Genomic DNA, 26,055 nt, shown 5'->3' with positions numbered 1-26,055 from the left:
CGGAAGTCGGTATTCAGTATTATATTTTTATAATAAGCTGAAGAAAGACTTTCGTTGCCTCTCCCAGAATCCCTCAGATATTTTTTGAGCCACAACCGCTTGGGATCAACCAAATTTTTTTTTCCTCTTCGAATTTTTCACTTAATGAATAGGGACAGCCATATTGCTAAATATATGTTAAACACTCTTTACAGAACTTTGGTTTTTTATATAAAACTTGCAAAATGCATCGTCATGCGAATAATATTTTTGTTCGTATAAAAGGTAAATTTCGAAGAATTTTTTTTTTTTTCAATTCCATCTTGGCAGCAAACTGTGTAAAACCTAATTATTATACAAACGTTGATATCCAACTTCTGCTACGTATCAGTATTAATTTTTCAAGTTTTCAGTTCTCAAAAAAAAAAAAAAAAACAACAGAACTCTGAAAGCTAGTGGAGTCTATGATTTGATCCCATGAGGTTTTATGGAAAGTACGGAAACCATGAAATCGTGCCCTTTCGTAAACCTATGAAAATACGAGACCTAAACCAATTCATCGTTCAACGTCAAAACCTCGACTACGTTTCCTTGAAAATTCACATAGTTCGTATGAAAGCAACCAGGATTTGAATAGCTTACATCCCAACCAACAAAGTAAATGGGATGTAAGTCTATCATATAGTTTTCTCCTACACACAAAAAAAAATCTGAAGTAAGCGAGACGGCTCGCCACTTCAAAATTGTGAGAGTTGGGGTTTGAAATATGAAGTATCAAAATTAACATTTCAGCTCAGCCATAACACAACCAGCGCCCCACATGTCTACAGGGTACCATAAATGCGATCGCCAAGTAGCACTTCTGGTGGTCGATACCATAATGTAACTTCAAGATTGGTATACCGATTTTTATATCGTTCTTAGGTATACTAAATGCACACGCTAAACCTAAATCTGCTAGTTTTAACACGCCATGTTTGGATATAAGTACATTGGCAGCTTTCATGTCGGGATGCAAAATCTTACTGTTATGTATGTAGGAAAGTCCAGTAAGTAGCTGCTGCACCACCCTTTGATTTCTAGAAGACTAAATTTTACATTTATATCGGAGAGCAATTTAGCCAAATCGTGTTCGCAAAAAAGCCAAGTAGAATGCGGAGCGGTAACCATTGCTAGCAGTTGTTTTAGTTCGACAAATTTCAATTAAATTTATAATATTTTCATGTTTTAATAACTGCTGTATCCATATTTCGCGTAATCATCACAGCAAGGAAAATCATCCTCTTCGGTGTACTTTTAGTATCTTTAGTTATAGTTCAGCAAATAAGATGATTTGTCAAACCCTTCTCATGGGTCCGAGAATTTCGTGTTCTGAGGGCACTCGAACATACCTCATGCGTACATATATCGACAACTTAACGCTGATCTGAGAATCATCTCAAAGGAGTATTTCAAACCCTGGAGCTCACAAAGGAACTTTGCTCAACTAATTCCGCTTATTCTTCCCGCAAGTCTGGATAAAGGATTTTTGAAAGAGAAAAAGTTGCACCCTTTTTGGTTAACTTGCTTGTTAACAACTTGAGGTCAATTTGAAACATGTCCGACTTAGATCATTCTGTTTAAATTCATTGTTCTTTACTAATTTTTTTTTGGAAAAGTAGGCGAAGTGAGCATTTAAAATACGAAGAATCTCATACAATCTCACAGTGATGAGTAAATTCGTCAAATTGCTTGAGTCCAAGATTTCAATGAAAAAAAATAAATAAATAGAACCAGAATCATATACTTGAGTGATGACCTAACCATCTGAAAATAGCGAGATATTCAACATACAAACCCTACCACCCAGTTTCATACAAGTAGTTAATCGTTTCATACGAGAACACAAACAGAATTAAAAATAGATGTATCGTACAAAAAAAATTTTTTTTACCAAACAAAAACTACGTGACTCACAAAAATCGCAGATTTATTCTCTTTGCATAACTACTTTAGCTGGCCACCAACCATAAAAGCAATAAAGCGTAATAGACCCAATGGACTTGCGTATTTCCTATTTAGGACACCTGCGAGGAAACAAATTAAGTATAGGAAGGGTGTTTTCATCAGTAAGTTGTCTCTTATACGCTTTCATGAGTTTGAGCTTGGACACAGTTTTGTAGGAATCCTGTCTACGTTGCGTCTTGAACGCGTACGTGATGCAATCGCTTCCCTATACAAATAAACGAATACTTGTGTTTCGTGTATCTTTACCCAGCTACTATAAAATATAGCTAGAGGGGTCCTTTATTTGCGATAAACAAGGCGTCACAAAAAAAATACTTATTGAGATAGGCCGCTTTTCAGCTGACAGCCGATGCAGTGCGCTTTTCTTTTAGCCGGCATAATAATTTTTTACACTTTTTCTTTAACAGTGCGTGAAGAAAAGAAGTCCAAAATTAACCTGCCAACAACAAAATATTGTTTATTCGTATTTTGAAACCGTCCCATGATGGAATCATCACTTTTAGAATATTCAAATTTTGCTGCGCTTTGCTGCCACACGCCACAACGCATAGAGTCGCTGTTAGCCGAATTATAAAATAATGTTTGCACATTTTTATCATCTTTTCTAAGACCGACCATACAAATATATCCAAAATTTTTTCTAACGTATAGGGTTTATATTTCTGAGTGTCGACAACTTCCAGTTCGTCAATAAAAAGCGTAATTTTCGTATAAACTCTTTGAAACCTAGATTATTGTGTATGCAAACTTTCAAGTTGTAAACGCAATATTCCTTCCACAATTGTAAAAGGTAAACCCATCTCATGTACAGAAGCATTTACACACTGCACATAGCTATTATTCTGCTAACTATTCCATTTTTTGCTACCTTCGGTATTTTAACCAATGCTCACATGAATAAATTAAAACATTTGCAAAATTGTTGTTATTAAAATACAATAAACATGGACAATCACGTAATTTTCATTATTAAATCGCCAACCAATAGCAAAACTACAATATTTTTATGTATGAATATGTGTGCTGATGTTTTCTTATTCTGCTTTCTGCATATTTGCAAATATTGGCAACTAATACGATTCAATTCACACCACAGATTTAGTTACACACAATTTATTTACACCCCAAGCTAATCATAAGGAAATTTACTCATCCAAGTTTTACACAAAATGTTCCACGAGCAATGTTGTATATTGTGCTTGGCAAAATGCACCACGACTGAGAACAGCAGCGCCATTGATTCAAATGATCAACAATCATTGCAGGCACTTGAAACAATTAAGCAACATTTTAAGGAAGAGGTCATCATGGTATTGCATATTTCGAACACATTGGGGTGCAGTCAGTGGTAGGATTTGGTGCAGTCGTTCCATAAACTTATATTAAAATAAAAACCGCACCTTTGACAGCAACTAACAAACTAAAGTCTTTGCACGAACAAGAGATTCCGGTTAGTGAGATAAAAGTCGAGTTGCATGCAATAGATAAATTGGAGTCGACGCCGTCCATAGATCCTGAAGTTATGATAGCCAAAACTGTAGACTCAAAAAGAGGCAAACCAAAAATTCAGCTGATGCCAAAGTAGAAGGAAATCATAAAAATAAATCCTGTCATAAAACAATCGAGTATAATGCATTTGTTGCACAAGAATTCAAATTTGAATGCATTCTTTTAAAGAATTGAAAGTGCGTTTTTTAAAAGACTAGCACCAAGTCAATGGATATGCCAAATGCTTTGGTAAGGAACTATTTAAACGGGCCTTACTCGTCGATCACATACACACACACAACAATTCAGGCTATTTGAGATTTCAGCATTGCACAAAAGTATTGTCCGATCGAAGTGGTCTGGAATCGCATTTACAGAATTTCCATGATTCCAAAGAACGTACAATATATAACTGCGATATATGTTCGAAAAGTTCTTACCGACAAAAGGCACTCGCACGACATATTCTTATTCATGCACCCGAAGAGGAAATTTACCACTTAAGATTGTACTCCAAATGCAGCAGCGGCAAGATGCCATCCACTTTAATGAAACATTGCAGATTTTTGGTCGCCTCAGCGCCATTGAGCGCATATTTTATTTTGACGATTTCTCATATTTACAGCGTCGGTAGTCAGAAATTTTCACTCGCAGTGGTCCTTAGTCGCACTACGATGGCTCATTGAAATATTTTAACTGTAGAGCTGCAAATAAGAAAAGAAAATTAATTAATTAGGAAAGAATGTATTATATTTCAACGTGCTAAAATTAACTTACCATATTTCCTCCTTAGTAATCACCACCATCGTACTCCAACCACGCGTAAAATCCAAAGAATGAAGTGAATCGAACGATCCATTTACCGTTTGCTTCAATTTAGAGAAATGTACATTTGTGCGTATGAATGTTAATTTTTTTGTCAGGTACACTTATACCAGTGCGCGGACTTTTTATAAAGGGAATGTTGGTAAAGGACGAATGAAAAGAGTAGTGGTAGTGGGATATTTTGTTTTCCAAGAAAACAATAGCTACAGTTATATTTGTACACCACAATTCATAATTCATTGTAAAATAAATAAAGAACATCTCACGGAAATAACACTTTCAACAAAAGCATGTAAACAAAACCAAAATTCCATGTAAATTTTTAAATATACAGCTTATGCCTTAGGATACTCACTATTTCCTGAAATACACAAACATAAATTTAACGAAACGCCTAATTACAACAAAAGTTTTCCAAAGTACCAAAATCCTACCACAAAATAACCCATTTCGGCATGTTACTGTTAGCTTAAAACTTTATTTTCATTAAAAAAAAAAATGAGGAAAATAGCGCAGAAAAATGTTTGCGTGCTCATTTACTACGTTTATTTCATAAACAAATTTATTATTTTTTTGAGTGCAAAGAGTGCATGGCAAAATTAGTGCAAATAGACGATTCAATTTCATGTTCGGGGGGCTGTGGTCCTTTTTTCTGCATAAAATGCAGCAATATGAAAAGACAAGAACTTATATTGTTGAGTAAATATGCGAATATAAATTAGTTTTGCAATCAATGTTCGTTATGTGATACAAACACCAAATTCGTTTAAATTTTGTATTAAATTTGTGACCAAAAGAGACTCGGAAAGGTAGAAATGAAGGACATTATTGAAGAAGCATTATTTAATAAGATTCAACAGTTGAAATTCAGTCTAATGACGGACTTCAACTCACTCTTAGAAGACAATGTGGAAATTAAAATAAATGAAATGAGAAAAGACATATTAGCAGAGTTGGCACAAACAATAGAAAGAATTAACGAACAATTAAGCGAAGTTTTATCGGGCAATAATGTAAGCAACAACAACAACACAAATGTTACAAACAAAATTACATGTGCACAAGCAGCCACACTAAATGAGAATAGGATAGTTGTTAAACCAAAAGATAAAGCTGAGAAAAACAAACATACGAAAGTGGCTCTAAAAACAGTGGTTGAACCAACAGAATGTAATGTAACAGCAGTGAAAGAAATCAACAGCAATGCAAGAACAAGGAATCATGCGAACTATTGCAGAAGAAGATAGCGGAACAAATTGGAAATGAATTTGAGATGGAAAAAACTAAAGATAAAAGGGAGATGAAAAAACTATTTAAAGTTGTTAGTATTGTTTCTCCCAGTCTCTTCAGTCAGTAATTGTTTCTCCCAATAGCTGATGTGTTTTGAACAAAGTTCACATCAAGATACTTTATACGTGAAAATGCAAGACAAAACAACAAGGGAAACGTATAGCAGACCGTTATTTTTTTGGGGTAAATTTATTAGTATTTTTTTACATTATTCAATAATTTCATACACATATTTGGTTTCATTTAGTTATTCAAATTAACAATAGTACATCCAATTTTTTGACATCATTTTTATCTTTTGCATAGTTCATATTCACACAGTGAATTTAATTCTATGCTTCCCTTTTTATACTCAGTTGAGCAGAGCTCACAGAGTATATTAAGTTTGATTGGATAACGGTTGGTTGTACATATATAAAGGAATCGAGATAGATATAGACTTCCATATATCAAAATAATCAGGATCGAAAAAAAATTTGATTGAGCCATGTCCGTCCGTCCGTCCGTCCGTCCGTCCGTCCGTCCGTCCGTCCGTTAACACGATAACTTGAGTAAATTTTGAGGTATCTTGATGAAATTTGGTATGTAGGTTCCTGAGCACTCATCTCAGATCGCTATTTAAAATGAACGATATCGGACTATAACCACGCCCACTTTTTCGATATCGAAAATTTCGAAAAACCGAAAAAGTGCGATAACTCATTACAAAAGACAGATAAAGCGACGAAACTTGGTAGATGGGTTGACGTTATGACGCAGAATAAAAAATTAGTAAGATTTTGGACAATGGGCGTGGCACCGCCCACTTTTACAAGAAGGTAATTTAAAAGTTTTGCAAGCTGTAATTTGGCAGTCGTTGAAGATATCATGATGAAATTTGGCAGGAACGTTACTACTATTACTCTATATGTGCTAAATAAAAATTAGCAAAATTGGATGAAGAACACGCCCACTTTTTAAAAAAAAATTTTTTTAAATTCAAATTTTAACAAAAAATTTAATATCTTTACTGTATATAAGTAAATTAAGTCAAAATTAAACTCCAGTAATGATATGATGCAACAAAATACAAAAATAAAAGAAAATTTCAAAATGGGCGTGGCTCCGCCCATTTTCATTTAGTTTGTCTAGAATACTTTTATTGCCATAAGTCGAACAAAAATTTACCAATCCTTCTCAAATTTGGTAGGAGCATAAATTCTATGACGGTAACTGTTCTCTGTGAAAATGGGCGAAATCGGTGGAAGCCGCGCCCAGTTTTTATACACAGTCCACCGTCTGTTCTTCCGCTCGGCCAATTACTAAATAACTTGAGCAAAATCCGATATATCTTTACTAAACTTAGCCCACGTACTTACCTGTGCTCACTTTTTCTTGGTATAAAAAATAGGCGAAATCTGACCATAACCACGCCCACTTTATCGATATCGAAAATTACGAAAAATGAAAAAAATGCCATAATTCTATACCAAATACGAAAAAAGGGATGAAACATGGTAACTGGATTGGTTTATTGACGCAAAATATAACTTTGGAAAAAACTTTGTAAAATGGGTGTGACACCTACCATATTAAGTAGAAGAAAATGAAAAAGTTCTACAAGGCGAAATCAACAGCCCTTGGAATCTTTTCAGGAATACTGTTAGTGGTATTGCATATATAAATAAATTAGCAGTACCCGACAGATGATTTTCTGGATCACCTGGTCCACATTTTGGTCGATATCGCGAGAACGCCTTCACATATACATCTAAGGGCCACTCGCTTTTAAAACCCTCATTAATACCTTTAATTTGATATCCATATCGTACAAAAACATACCAGAGTCACCCCTGTCCCACCCTAATGGCGATATCTCGAAAAGGCGTCCACCTATAGACCTAATGCCCCCTCCCTCTTAAAATGCTCAGTAACACCTTTCGTTTGATACCCATATCGTACAAACATTCTAGAGTCACCCCTGGCCCACCCTAATGGCGATATCTCGAAAAGGCGTCCACCTATAGACCTAGTGTCCACTCCCTCTTAAAATGCTCAGTAACACCTTTCGTTTGATACCCATATCGTACAAACATTCTAGAGTAACCCCTGGCCCACCCTAATGGCGATATCTCGAAAAGGCGTCCACCTATAGACCTAATGCCCACTCCCTCTTAAAATGCTCAGTAACAGCTTTCGTTTGATACCCATATCGTACAAACATTCTAGAGTCACACCTGGCCCACCCTAATGGCGATATTCCGAAAAGGCGTCCACCTATAGAACTAAGGATTACTCCCTTTTAAAATACTCATTACCACCTTTCATTTGATACCCATATCGTACAAACACATTCTAGAGTCACCCTGGCCCCCCCTAATGGCGATATCACGAAAAGGCGTCCACCTATAGACCTAATGTCCACTCCCTCTTAAAATGCTCAGTAACACCTTTCGTTTGATACCCATATCGTACAAACATTCTAGAGTCACCCCTGGCCCACCTTAATGGCGATATCTCGAAAAGGCGTCCACCTAGAGACCTAATGTCCACTCCCTCTTAAAATGCTCAGTAACACCTTTCGTTTGATACCCATATCGTACAAACATTCTAGAGTCACCCCTGTCCCACCCTAATGGCGATATCTCGAAAAGGCGTCCACCTATAGACCTAATGCCCACTCCCTCTTAAAATGCTCAGTAACACCTTTCGTTTGATACCCATATCGTACAAACATTCTAGAGTCACACCTGGCCCACCCTAATGGCGATATCTCGAAAAGGCGTCCACCTATAGAACTAAGGATTACTCCCTTTTAAAATACTCATTACCACCTTTCATTTGATACCCATATCGTACAAACACATTCTAGAGTCACCCTGGCCCACCCTAATGGCGATATCTCGAAAAGGCGTCCACCTATAGACCTAATGCCCACTCCCTCTTAAAATGCTCAGTAACACCTTTCGTTTGATACCCATACCGTACAAACATTCTAGAGTCACCCTTGGTCCAGCTTTATGGCGATATCTCGAAAAGGCGTCCACCTATAAAACTAAGGATTACTCCCTTTTAAAATACTCATTACCACCTTTCATTTGATACCCATATCGTACAAACACATTCTAGAGTCACCCTGGCCCACCCTAATGGCGATATCTCGAAAAGGCGTCCACCTATAGACCTAATGCCCACTCCCTCTTAAAATGCTCAGTAACACCTTTCGTTTGATACCCATATCGTACAAATATTCTAGAGTCACCCTTGGTCCACCTTTATGGCGATATCTCGAAAAGGCGTCCACCTATAGAACTAAGGATTACTCCCTTTTAAAATACTCCTTACCACCTTTCATTTGATACCCATATCGTACAAACACATTCTAGAGTCACCCCTGGCCCACCCTAATGGCGATATCTCGAAAAGGCGTCCACCTATAGACCTAATGCCCACTCCCTCTTAAAATGCTCAGTAACACCTTTCGTTTGATACCCATACCGTACAAACATTCTAGAGTCACCCCTGGCCCACCCTAATGGCGATATCTCGAAAAGGCGTCCACCTATAGACCTAATGCCCACTCCCTCTTAAAATGCTCAGTAACACCTTTCATTTGATTCCCATATCGTACAAACACATTCTAGAGACACCCCTGGTCCACCTTTATGGCGATATCTCGAAACGGCGTCCACCTATGGAACTAAGGATCACTCCTTTTCAAAATACTCATTAACAGCTTTCATTTGATACCCATATCGTACAAACACATTATAGAATCACCCCTGGTCCACCTTAATGGGGACATCTCGAAAAGGCGTCCACCGATAGACCTAAGTCCCACTCCCTCTTAAAATGCCCAGTAACACCTTTCATTTGATACCCATATCGTACAAACAAATTCTAGAGTCAGTCCTGGTCTACCTTTATGGCGATATCCCTAAATGGCGTTCATCCATAGAACTATGGCCTACTCTCTCTTAAAATACTCTTTAATACCTTTCATTTGATACACATGTTATACAACCACATTCCAGGGTTACCCCAGATTGATTTTCCTTATTTTGTCTCCATAGCTCTCAACTGAGTATGTTATGTTCGGTTACACCCGAACTTAGCCTTCCTTACTTGTTTTACATATCTTTCAATTATATGATCAATATCAATCTCAATATCGAAATGGGTATTTAAAAGTGCAAGACCAGTGAGTCTGTTCTGGGACATTGTGGACCGTAACCAAGTTTTCAACCGGCGAAGTATCGAAAAACTTCTTTCAGCACAAGCATTGCTAGCTGGAAGCGTGTCCAGAATTTGATAAGAGCATTTATTGATGGAAACGCATATTCACTGCAATCATTTAAAACTTTTTCAGCTGATAGTGGAATTGATTTTTTGTGTTGCTTATCAGACCGGCGTTCTGACCACACTTCGTACTCTCCATCTAGATTAATTTTATTTCCTCCAATAAGAGATGCGTATCGTTTACCAAGATCTTGGACAAGCTCTTTAGACAAATTCTTTCTTTGCAGTGTATTATTTTTAATGATTCGCGATGGGAGTAGCAAATTAAGATTAAAAACGCAATGCAACTTCAGGTAATCTACTTTGTAAATCAAAAATGATATAATCAAGAAAAGGTATATGAATTGCTTTTCGATAATACTCTTCAGCGTCGGATGAAGTGTAATTCGCTCTATGTATTTTCTTTTTAGCAATTTGTGGGAGGACAATATCAAAAAAAGCGATCGAAAAACGACTTCCTGCTTCAAGTCTATGGTTTTTTAGGCCCTTATTATGTATGTCACCGTGAATGTTTGCGTCGCATTCACTCACATTCACATTCACCCAGAATTCGTATTTTATAACTTCTTACGTATTCGCGTTCGTTCTCTTACGTAGTCACTACGTATTCACTGAGACTGTCAAACCAAATACGTAGCTAGTATAGCCACTTATTCAGCCCAATTCTAAACGAAAATTCCGTGCGAGTTTTTTCCCTTCTCCCATTCCTCGTATTCTAAATAAAAATTCCTTGGGAGTTTTTTTCACTTCTCCCTTTCCTCCTATTCTGAACAATGTTCGAAAAAGAGGAAACCGGTTATGGGAGAAAAGTAGGTATTATGAATGTGAGGAAGAGGGAGATTTCTTTGCCATTTCATAGGAGTTTCTTCACTAGTTAAATTAAAGGGAATGCATCTAAATAGTTAAAGGAAATTGGTTCTTTTAAGAAAGAACACTTATTTGTACAAATTTGTGCTAAAATATGTATTTACATTCTACCACAATATTCTCACTGTTAATATAACAACAACAACAACCACAATATTCTTTATTTTAATTCGAAAAGTATATCATAACCAACGGAATAGCTCTTTGTATATTTGATGCAGCCATCCAGAAATTGCGCAAGGATTTTTTAAGAAGGCTTAATTAGATTTTGGCATATGGCGAAAGGCGAACTCAACTCGACGTGGCCGCCAGGAAAGTGCTTTGCAGAATGAAAGCAGGCGGATTTGTGTTATCCCGCCGTCTTCTTCTTATGCTCCTCTGTTGATGTTGCTGTGGTACCAATTCATTACTCATTTCAGTGAATACCACATGAAATGCAATAATGTGCATTGTTTATACCTTATTTCTTAATTTCAAAAAATTGTCCTATGGAAAAATGTTTGAGTTCCCAGGTATCCCTATAGCAATATCATGCCGCATCATGCATCCCTTTTTATTTTTCGAACTTTTTCCATAAAAGTACATATATAAAAGTAAAATCTGTATTTTTATTTTTTTTTAGTCCGATAGAACTAGTTAAACTCGGACTTTTAAAAATAGAAGTCCGGAAATAAAGGTTAAATCCGGACTTTTATTTTGGCCTTAAAAAATAAAATTCCGGATTTAACTTTTATTTCCGGACTTTTATTTTTAAAAGTCCGAGTTTAACTAGCTCTATCGGACTCAAAAAATAAAAATCCGAAAATAATTTTTATCTTGATCCAAATATAATAAAAGTCCAAAATTAATAGTTTTGCAAGGAATTATATTATAAAAGGAATAACAGTTTCGGTACCTGTTTATAAGAAAATTTAAAAAAAGTAGCACGGAATAATAATTATTATAGTTATTAAAAAATCCACAATAAAATTATTATTTTTATTTTCCTATTATTCAGAATTAGTTGTTGACATAAAACTAAGAAAATAAGGATCGTGACGAAAGACAGTGACAAAACTATGGCATAACTATTGGTTATAATCATTCTCATTTTAATAGGTATTTTTTTTACTCGTAAAAGTTCTTTTAAAAACTTTTCCTTGGTGAAAGTTTATCAGATTCCGGGGATATCCATAGCATTTTCATGACTAGTCATGCATCCCATTTAAAAAAAAAAACACAAAAAACTAAAATCCGGACATTTATTTTATAAGGCCGAAAATAAAAGTTAAATCCAGACTTCTATTTTTTAAGAATATAATAAAAGTGCGACCCCATAACTAAGATACGGTTCGCCGAAATGAAATGAATTTTTTACCAATCCATTCTCGTAAATATTTGGATTTAAAACCTGTAGCGACACTAAAATTTTTTCTACTAACACTAGAAACTTGTTATCGAAAAAACCATTACCAATTCTAGTTGTTGTAGCGATAAAGAAACTCCCCGAAGTTTCGGGGAATGTTATCGATGTTGATGGTCCTTTCGTTGTTCCGGTAACAAAAACCATTAAGGTAAACGCTCGACCATCTCGGGAACGATTTATTATGACCACATTGAACCTTCTAGTCCGTACCACCAATAATTTTTTCTGAAGGACTTTTATTACAAAAGGAACAGTTTGGGTCCCTGGCTATAATTTTTATAGGTTCCGCTTTTTTTTATTCCTGTAAAATTTGACGAAATATGCATACACATTGAACGAAGCTCTAAATATAACCTTTATCGGCTGTCTATGGAAAATTTCAATCTATTTTTCACGAAATGTTAAGATTCTCAATTATTACTCAAAAATTATAAAAAACGACAATAAAAAGACGAAGTGAATGAAGCAAACGCGACCCAGAAGCAAGTGAAAATTTTGACAGCAAAAATTGGTGTTCGTGACACTTTGCGTCGCTATATAATAGGAAAAAACGTAAGACAATCACCTGTAGTCACCGAAGTAAATGAATGCTGTTATATGATACGAATTTGGTTTCACTTCGGTGAAAGTGACTCCTCGCGTCGCTTTGCGTTATACATAATAACGCCGTTAATGTTCGCAAAGTGTCACTCAATGCTTCAGAAGCCTGATTCAAACCTATTGACGATGTTTGCAAAAGTAAGCTTAGTGGTAGTGTAACAGAAAATAAATTGCTCAAACAAATCACTGAAATCCCGAACTCTGTCTCGCAAATAGATTTCAACATAGAACGGGCCTCAGAAGTTGTTGTTGAATCTTGCCAAGTAGAAATTTCTTAAAACGAAGCAACAATTTTTGTGATGTTTTCTTCAAACTGCATTATACCGTCATGTTTTTCAGACCAGCGCGTTTCACATAGTCCAGTTAGTGATTCCTGCAGATGTATTTTGAAAACTATGGTACGTTTCGGAGACTGAATTGGAAAACTGATAATTTTTTTCATCAACGCAATACAATCCTTTGTTTGAAGAACTTTCGACGTTTTCGCAAGCGAGTTATTAAGACAATGGTTGAAGCACGGACAACGATCAGCATTGGTACATATTTTAAGAAGTTCCTGCACAGCTCCCTTAACTTCTGATGTCATTACAGAACATCCATCCGTTCCAATTCCAAACCAATCTTCGAAGGGTAGTCCTGAATTATTAAAAATATCGACCACCATGTGTGCCAAGGCTACACCTGTCAATTTTTTGTCCATTAATAACATCTTCTCGGATCGAATCGTACGCATCAAGGAAAGTTACAAAATCTTCTCTTATATTGCCATCATATAATTACAGCAAACAAAGGCTGAGTTGCTTAGTGTGACTACAATCAGCAGTTTCATCGAAAATAATTGCAAAAAATCTAGCTCTTTTAACCCTCTCTATCAAAATAGATTGAATTTCATCTCTGCAGCATTAAATACGATCGTTTTGAGTCGTGTTGCTTATACAAGTAGCTCTTGGATGTGTAGCATTTAAAAGTTCTTCAAGCTCTTTATGACCCGCAGCGACTATAAATTTCAAAATTGCCCTAAAATTACCCTCGTTTGTTGCTGATTCAGAAAAGTTAAGTTTACCGTCATCTCTATGGCCTCTTAATGCTAAATTCTGTCCCCCACAAATAATAATAGTTTTTATAATAATCTCCAACAATCTTCTATTTTTCTCAACTTGTTCCATGCGATGAAAAGAAAGCAAATTAGTAATTTCCTTTCCTGGATTTTCATAAGTATTTATGAAATCTTTACTAAAAAAGGCTGACTGATATTTGTTAATAGCATGGTTATCTACTACACCTTCTCTACCGGACAACTTTGCAAACGATGTCACAGGAACTTTGACAAGTGCATTGAGAGGAACATTTGATTTCGAGTCACCAGTATCACTTGCAAATAAGAAACAATATTTACAAAAACATCCTTTTTTGTTCAGAATAAACAAGCCCCTCATGTTCAGTTAAAAAATTATGTTTAAAATATCGCTTTTCTATTTTTCCTTTTTTACTGTGACTCGAAAAAGGGAAGATATAGTCCTTCGGTGGTATCCAATATTTTAGTAAGTTGTACTTCGTATAATCATCTAATAAACGTTTTTTCCCCACAAAATTACCTATGCCGTATTTTTCAACAATAGAATTTTTTGAAAGTGATATAGGTACATTCGAACCCGATTTAGTATTGATAGATGTTGAATGCAACGTTTTTACATTGTTATTATCAACCAACAATGTATTAGCATCGCGATCAGTATGAGTTAAGAGTGGAAAATTACTTCCGTTTTCTACATTTGTATCATCGCAGACCTGTTCTTGAAGTTTTGGCAGCTTGCATAGCGGAACGATACAAGGTGGCAGCATGGTGACATACCTACAAACATAAATAAAAATTTCATGTTCTTTGTTTTTGTAAATTCGATGGACAAATGTCAAAATCGTACTGCGCCGTAATTTGATGTATCAAATCAAATAAAAAAAAAGTTTAAAATCAGCTGTCCCATGCTGCCACCTTGTATCGTTGCGCCATGGCAGCTTGCAAAAATATTCTTTGATGCTCTTAATAGCTCGTCGCTTCTTATTATCTTTTCCATCAGAGTTTCTGTCCTGTAAATATTTATTTCACGTTATTCAAGAATTCTCTTTCATTCACGTAGAAGCAGTGAGCAATATTTGCATGTTATGAAGTTTATCTACTTGAATTTTTTTTTGATGCTGATTGATGTAGCGAATTAGAAATACGCGCACTTTTTTAATTGCCAAACAAACGGTTAGGTTTGAAAAAATTGATGAGCTCAGCAAAGTTAACCAATACATATTTAACTTTTTAGAGCGGGACGTGGACGCTCATACTCGGTCAACTTAGCCGAGCGATTAACAGTGTGCGGACTTTAACATTTTGTTTAGTGGTAGATTTTTCAGAAAATAGTGGTAGATTTATGAAAAAAGTGGTAGCATTGGGTTATATTTGAAATATTTTTAAGTAGTGAATATTACTCACTTCTTTTCCTATATATACATTGGGAAGGTGGAAGTAGCAGTTATGTACTAAAAACCTTAAGCAAAATAGATTAAATGGTGATCAAAGCATCGCTAGGTGTTATTTTGAGTTTTATAAACTATTCTTCTACACATAATATTGTTTCTCTTCTCAAAAAATTGTGGAAAAGCAAAGGTTTCTTCAACAAACTTCTATAAAAAAACTACCACATTTTTTCGAGCTTGCGTGGTAGAAGTGGTAGAACTTCAAATAAAAGAAAAATAGTGGTAGATCTACCACCTTAGTGGTAGAAGTCCGAACACTAGCGATTAACTTTCTCGTGATTCTACTGTAATTGAATATGTGCACTGCAGTTTCTAGAGAGATGACAAATGCCCATTAGAAAGTGGTGCAAAATGTGTAGAGTGAAAGTGAAGATTCTGAATAAACTTTATTCAATAAAGTAAGGTTTGATTCAATATGTTATCAACAGCGCAAATATTTCTGAGCATTGGACTGATTTGCATGAGCATTCTTACTGTTGAGCGCTAATATTATTTGAAAATTAATGCTCGATTAAAGCATGCATACAAAAACTGCATTATGAAAAATGATCAAATATCCATTATATTTATACAAATACTGCATATAAATAGTGGGTTTCTGGGACTTCGTGAAAAAAATTTTGTTCCGAATAAATTTTGGAAAAAAAACCACTACTGCGGCAAATGTCAGTATATAGATACCTGCCATAATATAGTTACCTTTAAAAAATACGTAATAATGATATTACTTGAAAACTATGATTTTAACATTATATAAAACTAGCTTATGCCCGTGGGCTTTACCCCACGTTTCTATAAAAATATGCAGGTTACGCATATTTGGCCATGGGTAAAAGTTGGTAAGATTGACTTCTGCTACAGCTAATGACTTTTGTTGTATGATATATTCATATTTGTAACAGGATTCCCCTCGCGTAGATGAGGTTGAAAATTGAGTTGCAGAAGCTCTGAAGCTATAAAGGTTTGTAGTGCGCTCATCAATCCTTTGAAATGTTAGCATTTCATGTAAAGGACTAAGTTCTGTTGGTAACATTTTTATGTATCTGTGATAGTAATTTACCATTCCTAAAAAACTTTGCTATTTGTTAATAGAAACAGGTTTTTCAAAATTAGTGATGACTACGTTCTAAAGAAGGTCTAATAGCTTGAGAAGGAATTTCGTAACTGAGAAAATCTAATTTAGTTACTCCAAAGATACATTTATTCGGTATAATATTTAAATTATGTTTTTCAAGTCTTTGAAATACAGATTTTAAATGTTCAATATGTTGAAATTCATTATCACTAGCAACAAGTATGTCATCAATGTAAACAAACACAAAATCTAAACTTGAAAATACTTCATTAATACAACGTTGAAATGTTTGAACAATGTTTCGAAGACGAAATGGCATACGTATAAACTCAAACATGCCAAATGGAGTAGTAATTGCTGTTTTGTGATTATCTTCTTCTGCCTTTGGAATCTGGTAATATGCACGAACAAGATCAATTTTTGAAAAAATTTCTTTATTTTTTAAATCAATAGTCAGATCATGAATATGTGGTAAAGGATACCGATCTGGTGTAGTAATAAAATTTAATCTTCATTAAGTGCCACAAGGCCTCCAATCATTTGGTTCTTTTTTAGGAACGAGATGAAGAGGAGATGCAATGGGAGAATTTGAGGGTCTGCATATACCCGGTTTAACTAAAGATTCATATTCAGCCTTAGCAATTTTAAGCTTGATTGGATCAAGACGTCTGGGTTTCAAAAATGGTAAAACATCTTTTGTTTCTATCCTGTGAACCGTATGGTGTTTTACTTCTTTAAAGTAATCTTGTTCACAGGTAATAGACGGAAATTCATTAAGTAATTTTAAAATTTATTTTCGACAATAGGAATTTTGAGTGAGAAAATATCAGAAAATCCAGAAGATCCAGAAACCCTAATTTTTGTTGTAGAATCCATAATTTATTTATTTTTCATATTAACAATAATTCCAAATTTCTCTAAAAAGGTTGCTCCTAAAATAGGTGTATCAGTATTCGCGATAATAAAGGGAAATTCAAAATCTCATCATAAAGTTAAATCAATTTTAAGAAGTTTTGTACCGAAAGTTTTGATTGAAGAACCGTTAGTTGCAGTTAATTAAAGATCCGAATCTCATTTGTAAATTTTGAATTTTAAAAAGGAATAACAGATACAATAAGAAAATTATGTTTGTTATATTTATCAAATATTAATAGGCGGCGAGCAGGTTTTGTTATAGTTCCATTATCCGCCACCGTCATATTGGAGCGTTTCATTTTAAATTTTGTTCAGAATTTGAATTATTATTTTGATTAAAATTGCATAGGTGTATACATTTAAAAGCATTATTCTTAAATTTTTGGTGATACCAAAAAATATTTGTTTGTGAATTAAAATTACGATTGTTTGAAAAATTTCTGTATCTCGAGGAAATTTGTGATTTAGATCCATTTCTTTCTTTAGATCTGGAACGGATTTGTAATTGATTAATATCATTAGAAATTTTATTTAAATTTTGATAAATAGGTGTAGGTAATTCAGTTAAATTTTTAACGCATTATTCTAAAATATTATTATTTATACTCGAAGCTACAGGTGATTTGGAAGAATGAGGTTTGTTGATTAAATCAAAAAGTTTGTCAGCCAAAATAACAATTTCTTCTATGTTTTGATTATTACTGGAAGTCAAATGAAATTGTATTTCTTGTGGCAATTTACGAATCCACAATTTAAAGAGAAATTCTTGGCTAACAATGCTATTAGACCTATAAGGGATTTCACAAATCTGAATAATTCAGATGGTGCGCGATCGCCAAGTTCGGTTTTTGAAAATAATTCTTCTAATCTTTTTCTTCACTAAGAGAAATCTTTCGCATAAAATCTTTTTAATTGTATTATATTTATTGAAAAGAGCAGGAGGGTTAATAATGTCAAAAATTTTATAAATAGTATCTCGTGGAAGGGTAACAAGAACATTTTGAAATTTTAAATTATCATCAGTGGTATTATTAATTATAAAATTTCCTTCAACAAGTAAAAACTAGGCATCGGGATACTCTTGCCAAAACTGGGGTAATTTAATCGATTTAGCAGAAGGAATATTCTTAAGGTTATCTTCATGCGTTATGTTTGAAATAAGGTTTTGAGTTGTATGAAAGTCTGAATTTTGTGTTAAATTTTGAATCATGTTTGTATTTGGTATTGTAATTGAATTTTGCGTTGCCTCTTGATTCATTGTGTTGTTTGCATTATTATTGTTTTGATTGTCAGAATGTGATAATGTACGAGTGCGTACGGGTGAACGAGAAAGCATGTTAATATATTTTAAAAGATATAAATTTATTTGAAAATATTTATTTAAAATATTTTAGAAAGAGTAAATATCTATTCAGATATTTAAAAATTTGAAAATATTTATTTAAAATATTTGAAAAACTAAAAATATTTTAAAATTTGTTTGTAAAGGGAGTTAACATGAATATGAAAATAGTTAACAACACAATTTTAAATCAAATATCTTTAAATAGTAAAATTTATACAAATTTTAAATTTCAAATAAGTAATTTAAAATTATATTCGTTGAAATAACTTTTTAAATATAAACGAGCTCTAGGCCAAATATTTGTATATTCTTAATAAATATCGACAAATTAAATAATATAATTGTATATCAAAAATTCACGTATTGTGTTTTATTAAGAATATACAAATATTTGGCCTAGAGCTCGTTTATATTTAAAAAGTTATAATTCAAAAGCCGTAAACAACAAAAATAATTATTCGTTGAAATTTTTAATAAAATTAATCAGTAGATACTTACATTTGTATCAAATTAATTTGTTTAGGCCACAAGCCTAATTATGGCGGTGCACCCTCGTATCGCTTTACTTTTCCTTTTCGTTGTCCTTTTACCTCACATTTTTCATTTATACATATCGGTTTATACCGATAACCGTTTACCCCGCCGGATAATAGTTAAGCCTAGGATTCGGCGGTGACCGCGAACTAAAGGTTTTTTACCTTTTTCACTTCTTTTGCGAACGTTTAAGAAAACGCCAGCAGCCAAGCCACCGAAGGTAAGTCTTTCAACAATATTAAAAATTGTAAAATTCATTTTGCACTTCCGTCTTCGGTAATATTGAATTGCCATTAAGTGGAGTAACTTTGCATTGCATTTACTTTTATTTTAATAAACATTATTGTGTATTTTTTTTTCTAACGAGTTCATTGAATTGTGATTAAGTGGATTAACTCTGCATTTGCATTTACTTTTATTTGAATAAACATTATTGTGCATCCTTTATAACGTAATCGTTGTGTTTTTTTCCTTTCTTTTCTCCCCACCATTATTGCGAGCGCGCCCTATCTGTGGTCTTGCCGCCGCAACATTTGGTCCATCTCCCCGAAATAATAGCGAAGCGACCTAATTACGGAAATTTTCCAAATCGAAGGAATAAAGTCGAAGCACAAATTTTACGATCAGAAATTAACCAGCACATGTGAAAAGCCTAAGAGCTTAGATATTATTTATAAAAGGTATCAAATTTACAAATTAAAATCAACCAGCGAAGAAGCAAACCAACGAGCAACTCATACAGTCCAACTGGTCATCACAACACACATACAGCCATAAACTCTTCACTACAGCTAAAACGAATCAACTCATTATACGTAATCACGTCCATTTTTCACATCATCACAATAACATCACATCTACAGTCCACATAACATCGCATCAACAGACCACATAACATCGCATCAACAGTCCACATAACATCACATCAACAGTCCACATAACATCATATCAGATCACATACGTTACCAAAACTTGTGTAAGGTAAGTGGTTGATTTTGGTGCACATTTTTTTTTTATATACGAACTCACGTATCGAGTGAATTTGTGATATCCATTTGCAGGTCAAAGCAAGTGGAGGTTCATTGTGTTTTAAACGCACACTTAGCGCCTTTTGATTATCGGCTAAGTCCCCCACCAGTGGTAAGACTTTTCCGACACAACTCAAGGCAAGACAGTCAGTGGATCTTTTGTTTCTCCTTTTGCAACAAAATTATCACTGCACTGTGCAACCACACTATAGACAGTCTTTTCGGTTGTTGATTTTCGGCAACAATCTACATACACTCTCAATTGGTTGATGAACTTGCAAAGAAATACCACAATATTCACGGAGGGTTAATATTCTGCAACCACAGAAAATTTTTTTTTCTAAAGCATTTCACCTTCGTTGGGTGGCTTGTAGTCTGGCTTGCGACAATCAATCAAAGAATTGTTGCAAATCGCTCATTTGTGAATACACTTAATTCATATTAATTCGAAGGCATTTAATATAGAGTATTTTTTCACCGAATTATATACATATAATCAACAACTTTTGAACGGAAATCAGTTTATTAATCAGTTGCGAACTGAAATAATACCATAAAGCTAAAAATTAGCACTGCATTGGGTGGCTAGTGGCTCATCACAATTGGTCACAAACACAATTTTATACTGATCGTTTAATATTACATAGCTGTATGTTTTCAGCGTTTTTTATAATAAATAATTAAAAGTGTAATTTCCACATTAAGTTGGATAAACAAATTTATTGTCTTATTTATATTTGGAAAGATACCCTGGTTGGCTACTCGGCGATACTCATCAACGATCACATAACACTTTTGTATACACATTAAATCCTCGTCAGGATTTCTATCTGTGTTTCACTTTCACTTGTATACACCTTAAATCCTCGTCAGGATTTCTATCTGTGTTTCACTTTCACTTGTATACACATTAAATCCTCGTCGGGATTTCTATCTGTGGGTCAAATTTCACCCTTTAAACACATTAAATCCATATAAGGGTTTCTATTTGTGTTTCAAATCATATCCACATCGGGATTACATCGGCGTTTTTTAAACTTTTTTTAGACACACTAAGTTTTCAGAAAATATTTCTATCTGTGTCCAACGCACCCTTTAGACACATTAAATATTTGCAGACGAATTCTCTTCTCTGCATTGCACATCACTGTAGACACAATAAATCCTCGTCAGGATTTCTATCTGTGTTTGATATCACTTTGTACGCACTAGAACCTTTCAGGATTTCTATCTGTGCTGCATATATACACTGTATACACATTAAATCCTCGTCAGGATTTCTATCTGTGGCTTACATAATCCTCGTGAGGATCTCTATAAGTGGTTCATATCACTGGCCACACATTACATTCTCGTCAAGATTTACATCTGATTAAATTCTTTGCTTATCACTATTCACATAAGATTGCTATCTGTGTTAACACATTCAATCAGACCAGAATTCGTGTGTTCTTAAAGCTTTTACTTACCCAGCGCAATCACAGAAGGATTGATAGCTGGACTACGTTAAAAAAAAAAAAAACCAAAAAACTCTTATAATTTTTGTTGTGGTTGCATTTACACCAAAGCCACTAAGTCGTTTACCTCCAAGCTCGACACCTTCAAAGAAACAAAATATTCAAATTAATAAAATCAATGGAGACTTATATTAGATTGGCTGATTCCATAGTGGAGTTTGAGCAAGATTTCAACTGTGCCCCGGCCGAATCCCGGAACAAGCACACCCTTGCACTACTGCAAGAGGAGCTAAGGGCACTATGGAAGAAGACCAAGTCCGCATATGAAGGTCTTCTGAGCAATCCTGAGCTGTCCAAAGAGGAACTCAGCTCGCTAAGAAGAAAGAACAAAAGTTGCTTCGCATGCTACCTACAATGCATGTCTGCTGTGGCGGCTGAAGCCGAAGCTATCACCCCACAGCCGGCGAAAGATGAAGCGAAGGATGAAGACTCTTCGCGCCGTGGACACAAAATGCGGCTGCCGCCTTGTGACACCGATGTATTTAAAGGCGACTACCTCGCCTGGCCAGCCTTTAGAGATATGTTCACGGCGATATACATCCACAATACCGATCTGAAAGATGTCGAGAAATTATACTATTTAAAACAAAAAACGCAAGGGGAGGCAAAAGAAATAGTGGGCAGGTGCTCGTTAACAAACGAGGGTTTTGCAACCGCCTGGAAAAACTTAAGCGACAGGTACGAAAATAAACGTATCCTGGTCAACACCCAACTTAAACTCTTATTTAGTCTGACGGCAGTCGAACAGGAGTGTGGAACCTAATCAAAAAATTGCAACGGGAGATAAACAATTGCATCTCCGCGCTACAATGTCATAATATTGAAATCACAAATTGGGATGCAATTATAACTTACTTATGCTCCACAAAACTCCCTGAATCTACATTGGCTCTTTGGGAACAGACCGTAGAACGGAAGACAGATATCCCGAAATGGGAGGATATGGACAAATTCCTGTCCAATCGCTTCCAGACATTAGAGACGGTTTCCGATCTTAGGGGTAAGAAAACAACAAAAACACCCAAAAGTCAGAGTTCGAATTCTAGGGAAAATTCTACGAAACTTGGGGTTTACCAAGCAAGCGTACCAACGTCGGCATGTAAGATGTGCAACAGTACGGAGCACAAATTACGAAATTGCCAAAAATTCCGTAGGTTGTCCACGTCAGGAAAAATCGAATTTGTCAAAAACAATAGTTACTGTCTGAATTGTCTGTCGGGTGGACATATCATGACACGATGCACTAGCCAATTCAATTGCAGCACGTGCCACGCAAGGCACAACACCTTGCTCCATCTTCCAACAGCACAACCAAAGACAACTTCTCAAAGGTGGACTCAAAACGCAACCGACAATTCACCTTCAACTTCACAGCGGGCTAGGGCAAGGATGGAGTCTCAAAAAAGACAGGATAATGCTAATAACGTCTCTTCGTGTCATGCTAACACCACTAAAGGGGTGTTATTAGGAACAGCGCGGGTTCATATAATCTACAACGGGGTGAAATTTTCCGCCAAAGCGCTGATAGACTTTGGGTCCGAATGCTCTTTCATAACTGAAAGACTAAAGAAGCGAATAAACCTTCCGTCCAAACGTTTGCATGTGCATGTGTCAGGAATATATAATACACCATCTGCACAGGTAAAGGAATCATGTTCGATTAACTCAGGTTCGCTTACAGACCCCTTAGTAAGCATCCACACAGTAGCCCTAGTCCTGCCTCAACTGACAGGGGACCTTCCGACGTGCCAAGTTAGCGCAACGACTCGGCAAGCGTTTCCTGATCTGATTCTGGCGGATAAGAGGTTCTTCGTTAATGAACCAGTCGACTTCGTACTTGGAGGCGACATTTATCCCCAGATAATACTGAACGGTGTAAGGAAGAACGTTCTTAATACGCTTCTCGCCCAAGAAACCGTCTTCGGTTGGATCCTAACTGGTCGTGCAGAAGTACCTCACCCAACTAATACACGAGTATCCTTTTTTAACGAAATTAGCCTAGACAAGCAACTAACCGCTTTCTGGGAAATTTAAAACATACCAACAAAAAAGGCCCTGACTGATGACAATGCCTATTGCGAGGCACTATATAAAAACACGACGGAAAGGAATTCAGATGGAAGATATACCGTCGCCCTTCCATTCAAACAAAGCTTCCCAAAAACCGTCTGTTTGGGCCCATCTCTCAAGAGCGTCTGCTCTCAGTTCTATCGGAACGAGACACGCCTAGCCAAGACCCGGCCCTACAGACGGAATACAATAGGGTACTGACAGAATACGTCACGTTAGGACACATGTCTAAGGTGCAAACCGTAGTACCACCACAATCATCTGATTGCTATTTCTTGCCGCATCATGCGGTTATCAAAGAGGAAAGTACAACGACTAAAGTGAGGGTCGTGTTCAACGCGTCGTGCCCGACATCCAATGGCACAAGCCTGAAGGATGTTCTACACACCGGCCCAGTACTTCAATCCGACCTAACAATACTGCTCCTCCGATGGAGATTCTACAAGTACGTCTTCAACAGCGAAATTGAGAAGATGTACAGGCAAATTTGGGTAAAGGAAAGTCAAACTCAATACCAAAGAATAGTTTTTCGACTCAAAGCAGAGGACCCTGTCAGCGTGTTTGAGCTCAACACGGTAACCTTTGGGGAAAACTGTGCCCCCTATCTAGCGAACAGAACCCTACATCAACTTGCAGATGACGTCGAGGCATCTCTGCCAACCGCAGCGCACATCTTGCGAAACAGCATGTACGTCGACGACGTCCTGGCAGGGGGGCATAGCATTGAGGCAGCAATCACTGCTCGCGATGAAATCACAGCCGCATTAAAGTCAGCAGGATTCCCTCTGCGAAAATGGACCTCTAATTGCAGTAGGATACTACAGGGCATACCTAAACCTCACAGGCTTACGGAAGACTTTCTGGAGTTCGAGGACGCGAGCATGGTAAAAACCCTAGGCATCCGTTGGAACGCGCATTCGGACTACTTTTATTTCACAGCGAGACCAATCGAAAACCAGGACATCTTAACAAAGAGGGCGATCCTATCTGCCATCGCCAAACTCTTCGACCCGTTAGGCTGGTTTGCTCCAGTTATCATCGTAGCTAAGATATTAATGCAAAACATTTGGCTGGAGGGGACGGATTGGGATGAATCGGTATCCGCAATCACTTTGGATCAGTGGCAAACCTTTATGCAGGAGTACCCCGTCATTAACCAGATTCGTATACCTCGGTAGGTGCACTTCACACCAACCAACGATATCGAAATTCACGGCTTCTGTGACGCGTCCGAAAAAGCCTACGCGCGAGCTAAGATCCACGATAGGATCTACGTTAGCCTACTCATGGCAAAAACAAGGGTGGCACCAGTAAAAACAATTTCACTACCAAGATTGGAGTTATGCGGTGCTGTCTTGCTGGCTGAGACTTTGGAAAATGTGATGGAGAACCTGCACTTAGGCACATTTAACATTCACCTATGGACAGACTCGACCATCGTCCTAGCATGTGTAACGTAACGTTACAATAACGTAACTCCCCCTGTATTTCCTTATTCACCTAAACCTGTACCTCCCTGTACTTATTTTGCTATAGCATAGCCAACAACCACTTCTTTTATAGCATATTCAACAACCAACTAAATTGCGAACCAATGAAAATCACAATAATGGTGCGTTGAATTCTCAACCAGTTTGCGTCACCACCCATATAAACACTGAATTTGCATTTTCGCAATTCAGTCCTCGCAGGTGAGCCAGCGGGAGTGGATGTCTTTTTAAAGACATATTTTTCCCTCCTGCTGGCTAGCTGAGTGGAAGGGGCGCCGTCATGGCGCGGGTCACCCTTCACTTAGGTAAGGACGACGGGGAGGATGCCTTGTGCTACTTTGCCCCCCGCGCCCTCCTAGGTGTTGGGTGGCCCGACGCCTTCATGGCCATTTCACCCCTCCCCCTCAGTTCTAGCTTAGGCTGTCTGAGTGGAAGGGGAGATGTCATGGCGCGGGTCACCCTTCACTTAGGCAAGGACGACGGGGAGGATGCCTTGTGATACTTTGCCCCCGCGCCCTCCTAGGTATTGTGTGGCCCGATGCCTTAATGACCATACAACCCCTCCCCCTCAGTCCTAGCTTTGGCTGGCTGAGTGGAAGGGGCGCCGTCATGGCGCGGGTCACCCTTCACTTGGGTAAGGACGACGGGGAGGATGCCTTGTGCTACTTTGCCCCCCGCGCCCTCCTAGGTGTTGAGCGGCCCGACGCCTTCATGACATTCCACCCCTTCCCCTCAGCTCTGGTTTCGGCCGTGAGCCGATGCGTGCGCACAGGGGCTACCGCTGTGCCGTTAAGGTGCACTTCCCCTCCGCCCACGGGT

The 26,055-nt window shown here is 36.6% G+C and overlaps 1 pseudogene; it reads right to left on the bottom strand.

Moving 5' to 3' along the window:
* Positions 1–759: 759 nt before the first annotated feature.
* On the bottom strand, positions 760–1,237 carry LOC137235083 (cyclin-dependent kinase 9 pseudogene; annotated as a pseudogene).
* Positions 1,238–26,055: the final 24,818 nt, after the last annotated feature.

The sequence above is a fragment of the Eurosta solidaginis genome, chromosome X (genome assembly GCF_040869045.1).
Source record: "Eurosta solidaginis isolate ZX-2024a chromosome X, ASM4086904v1, whole genome shotgun sequence".
Taxonomy (NCBI): domain Eukaryota; kingdom Metazoa; phylum Arthropoda; class Insecta; order Diptera; family Tephritidae; genus Eurosta; species Eurosta solidaginis.
This window is presented reverse-complemented; position numbering and strand designations above follow the sequence as displayed.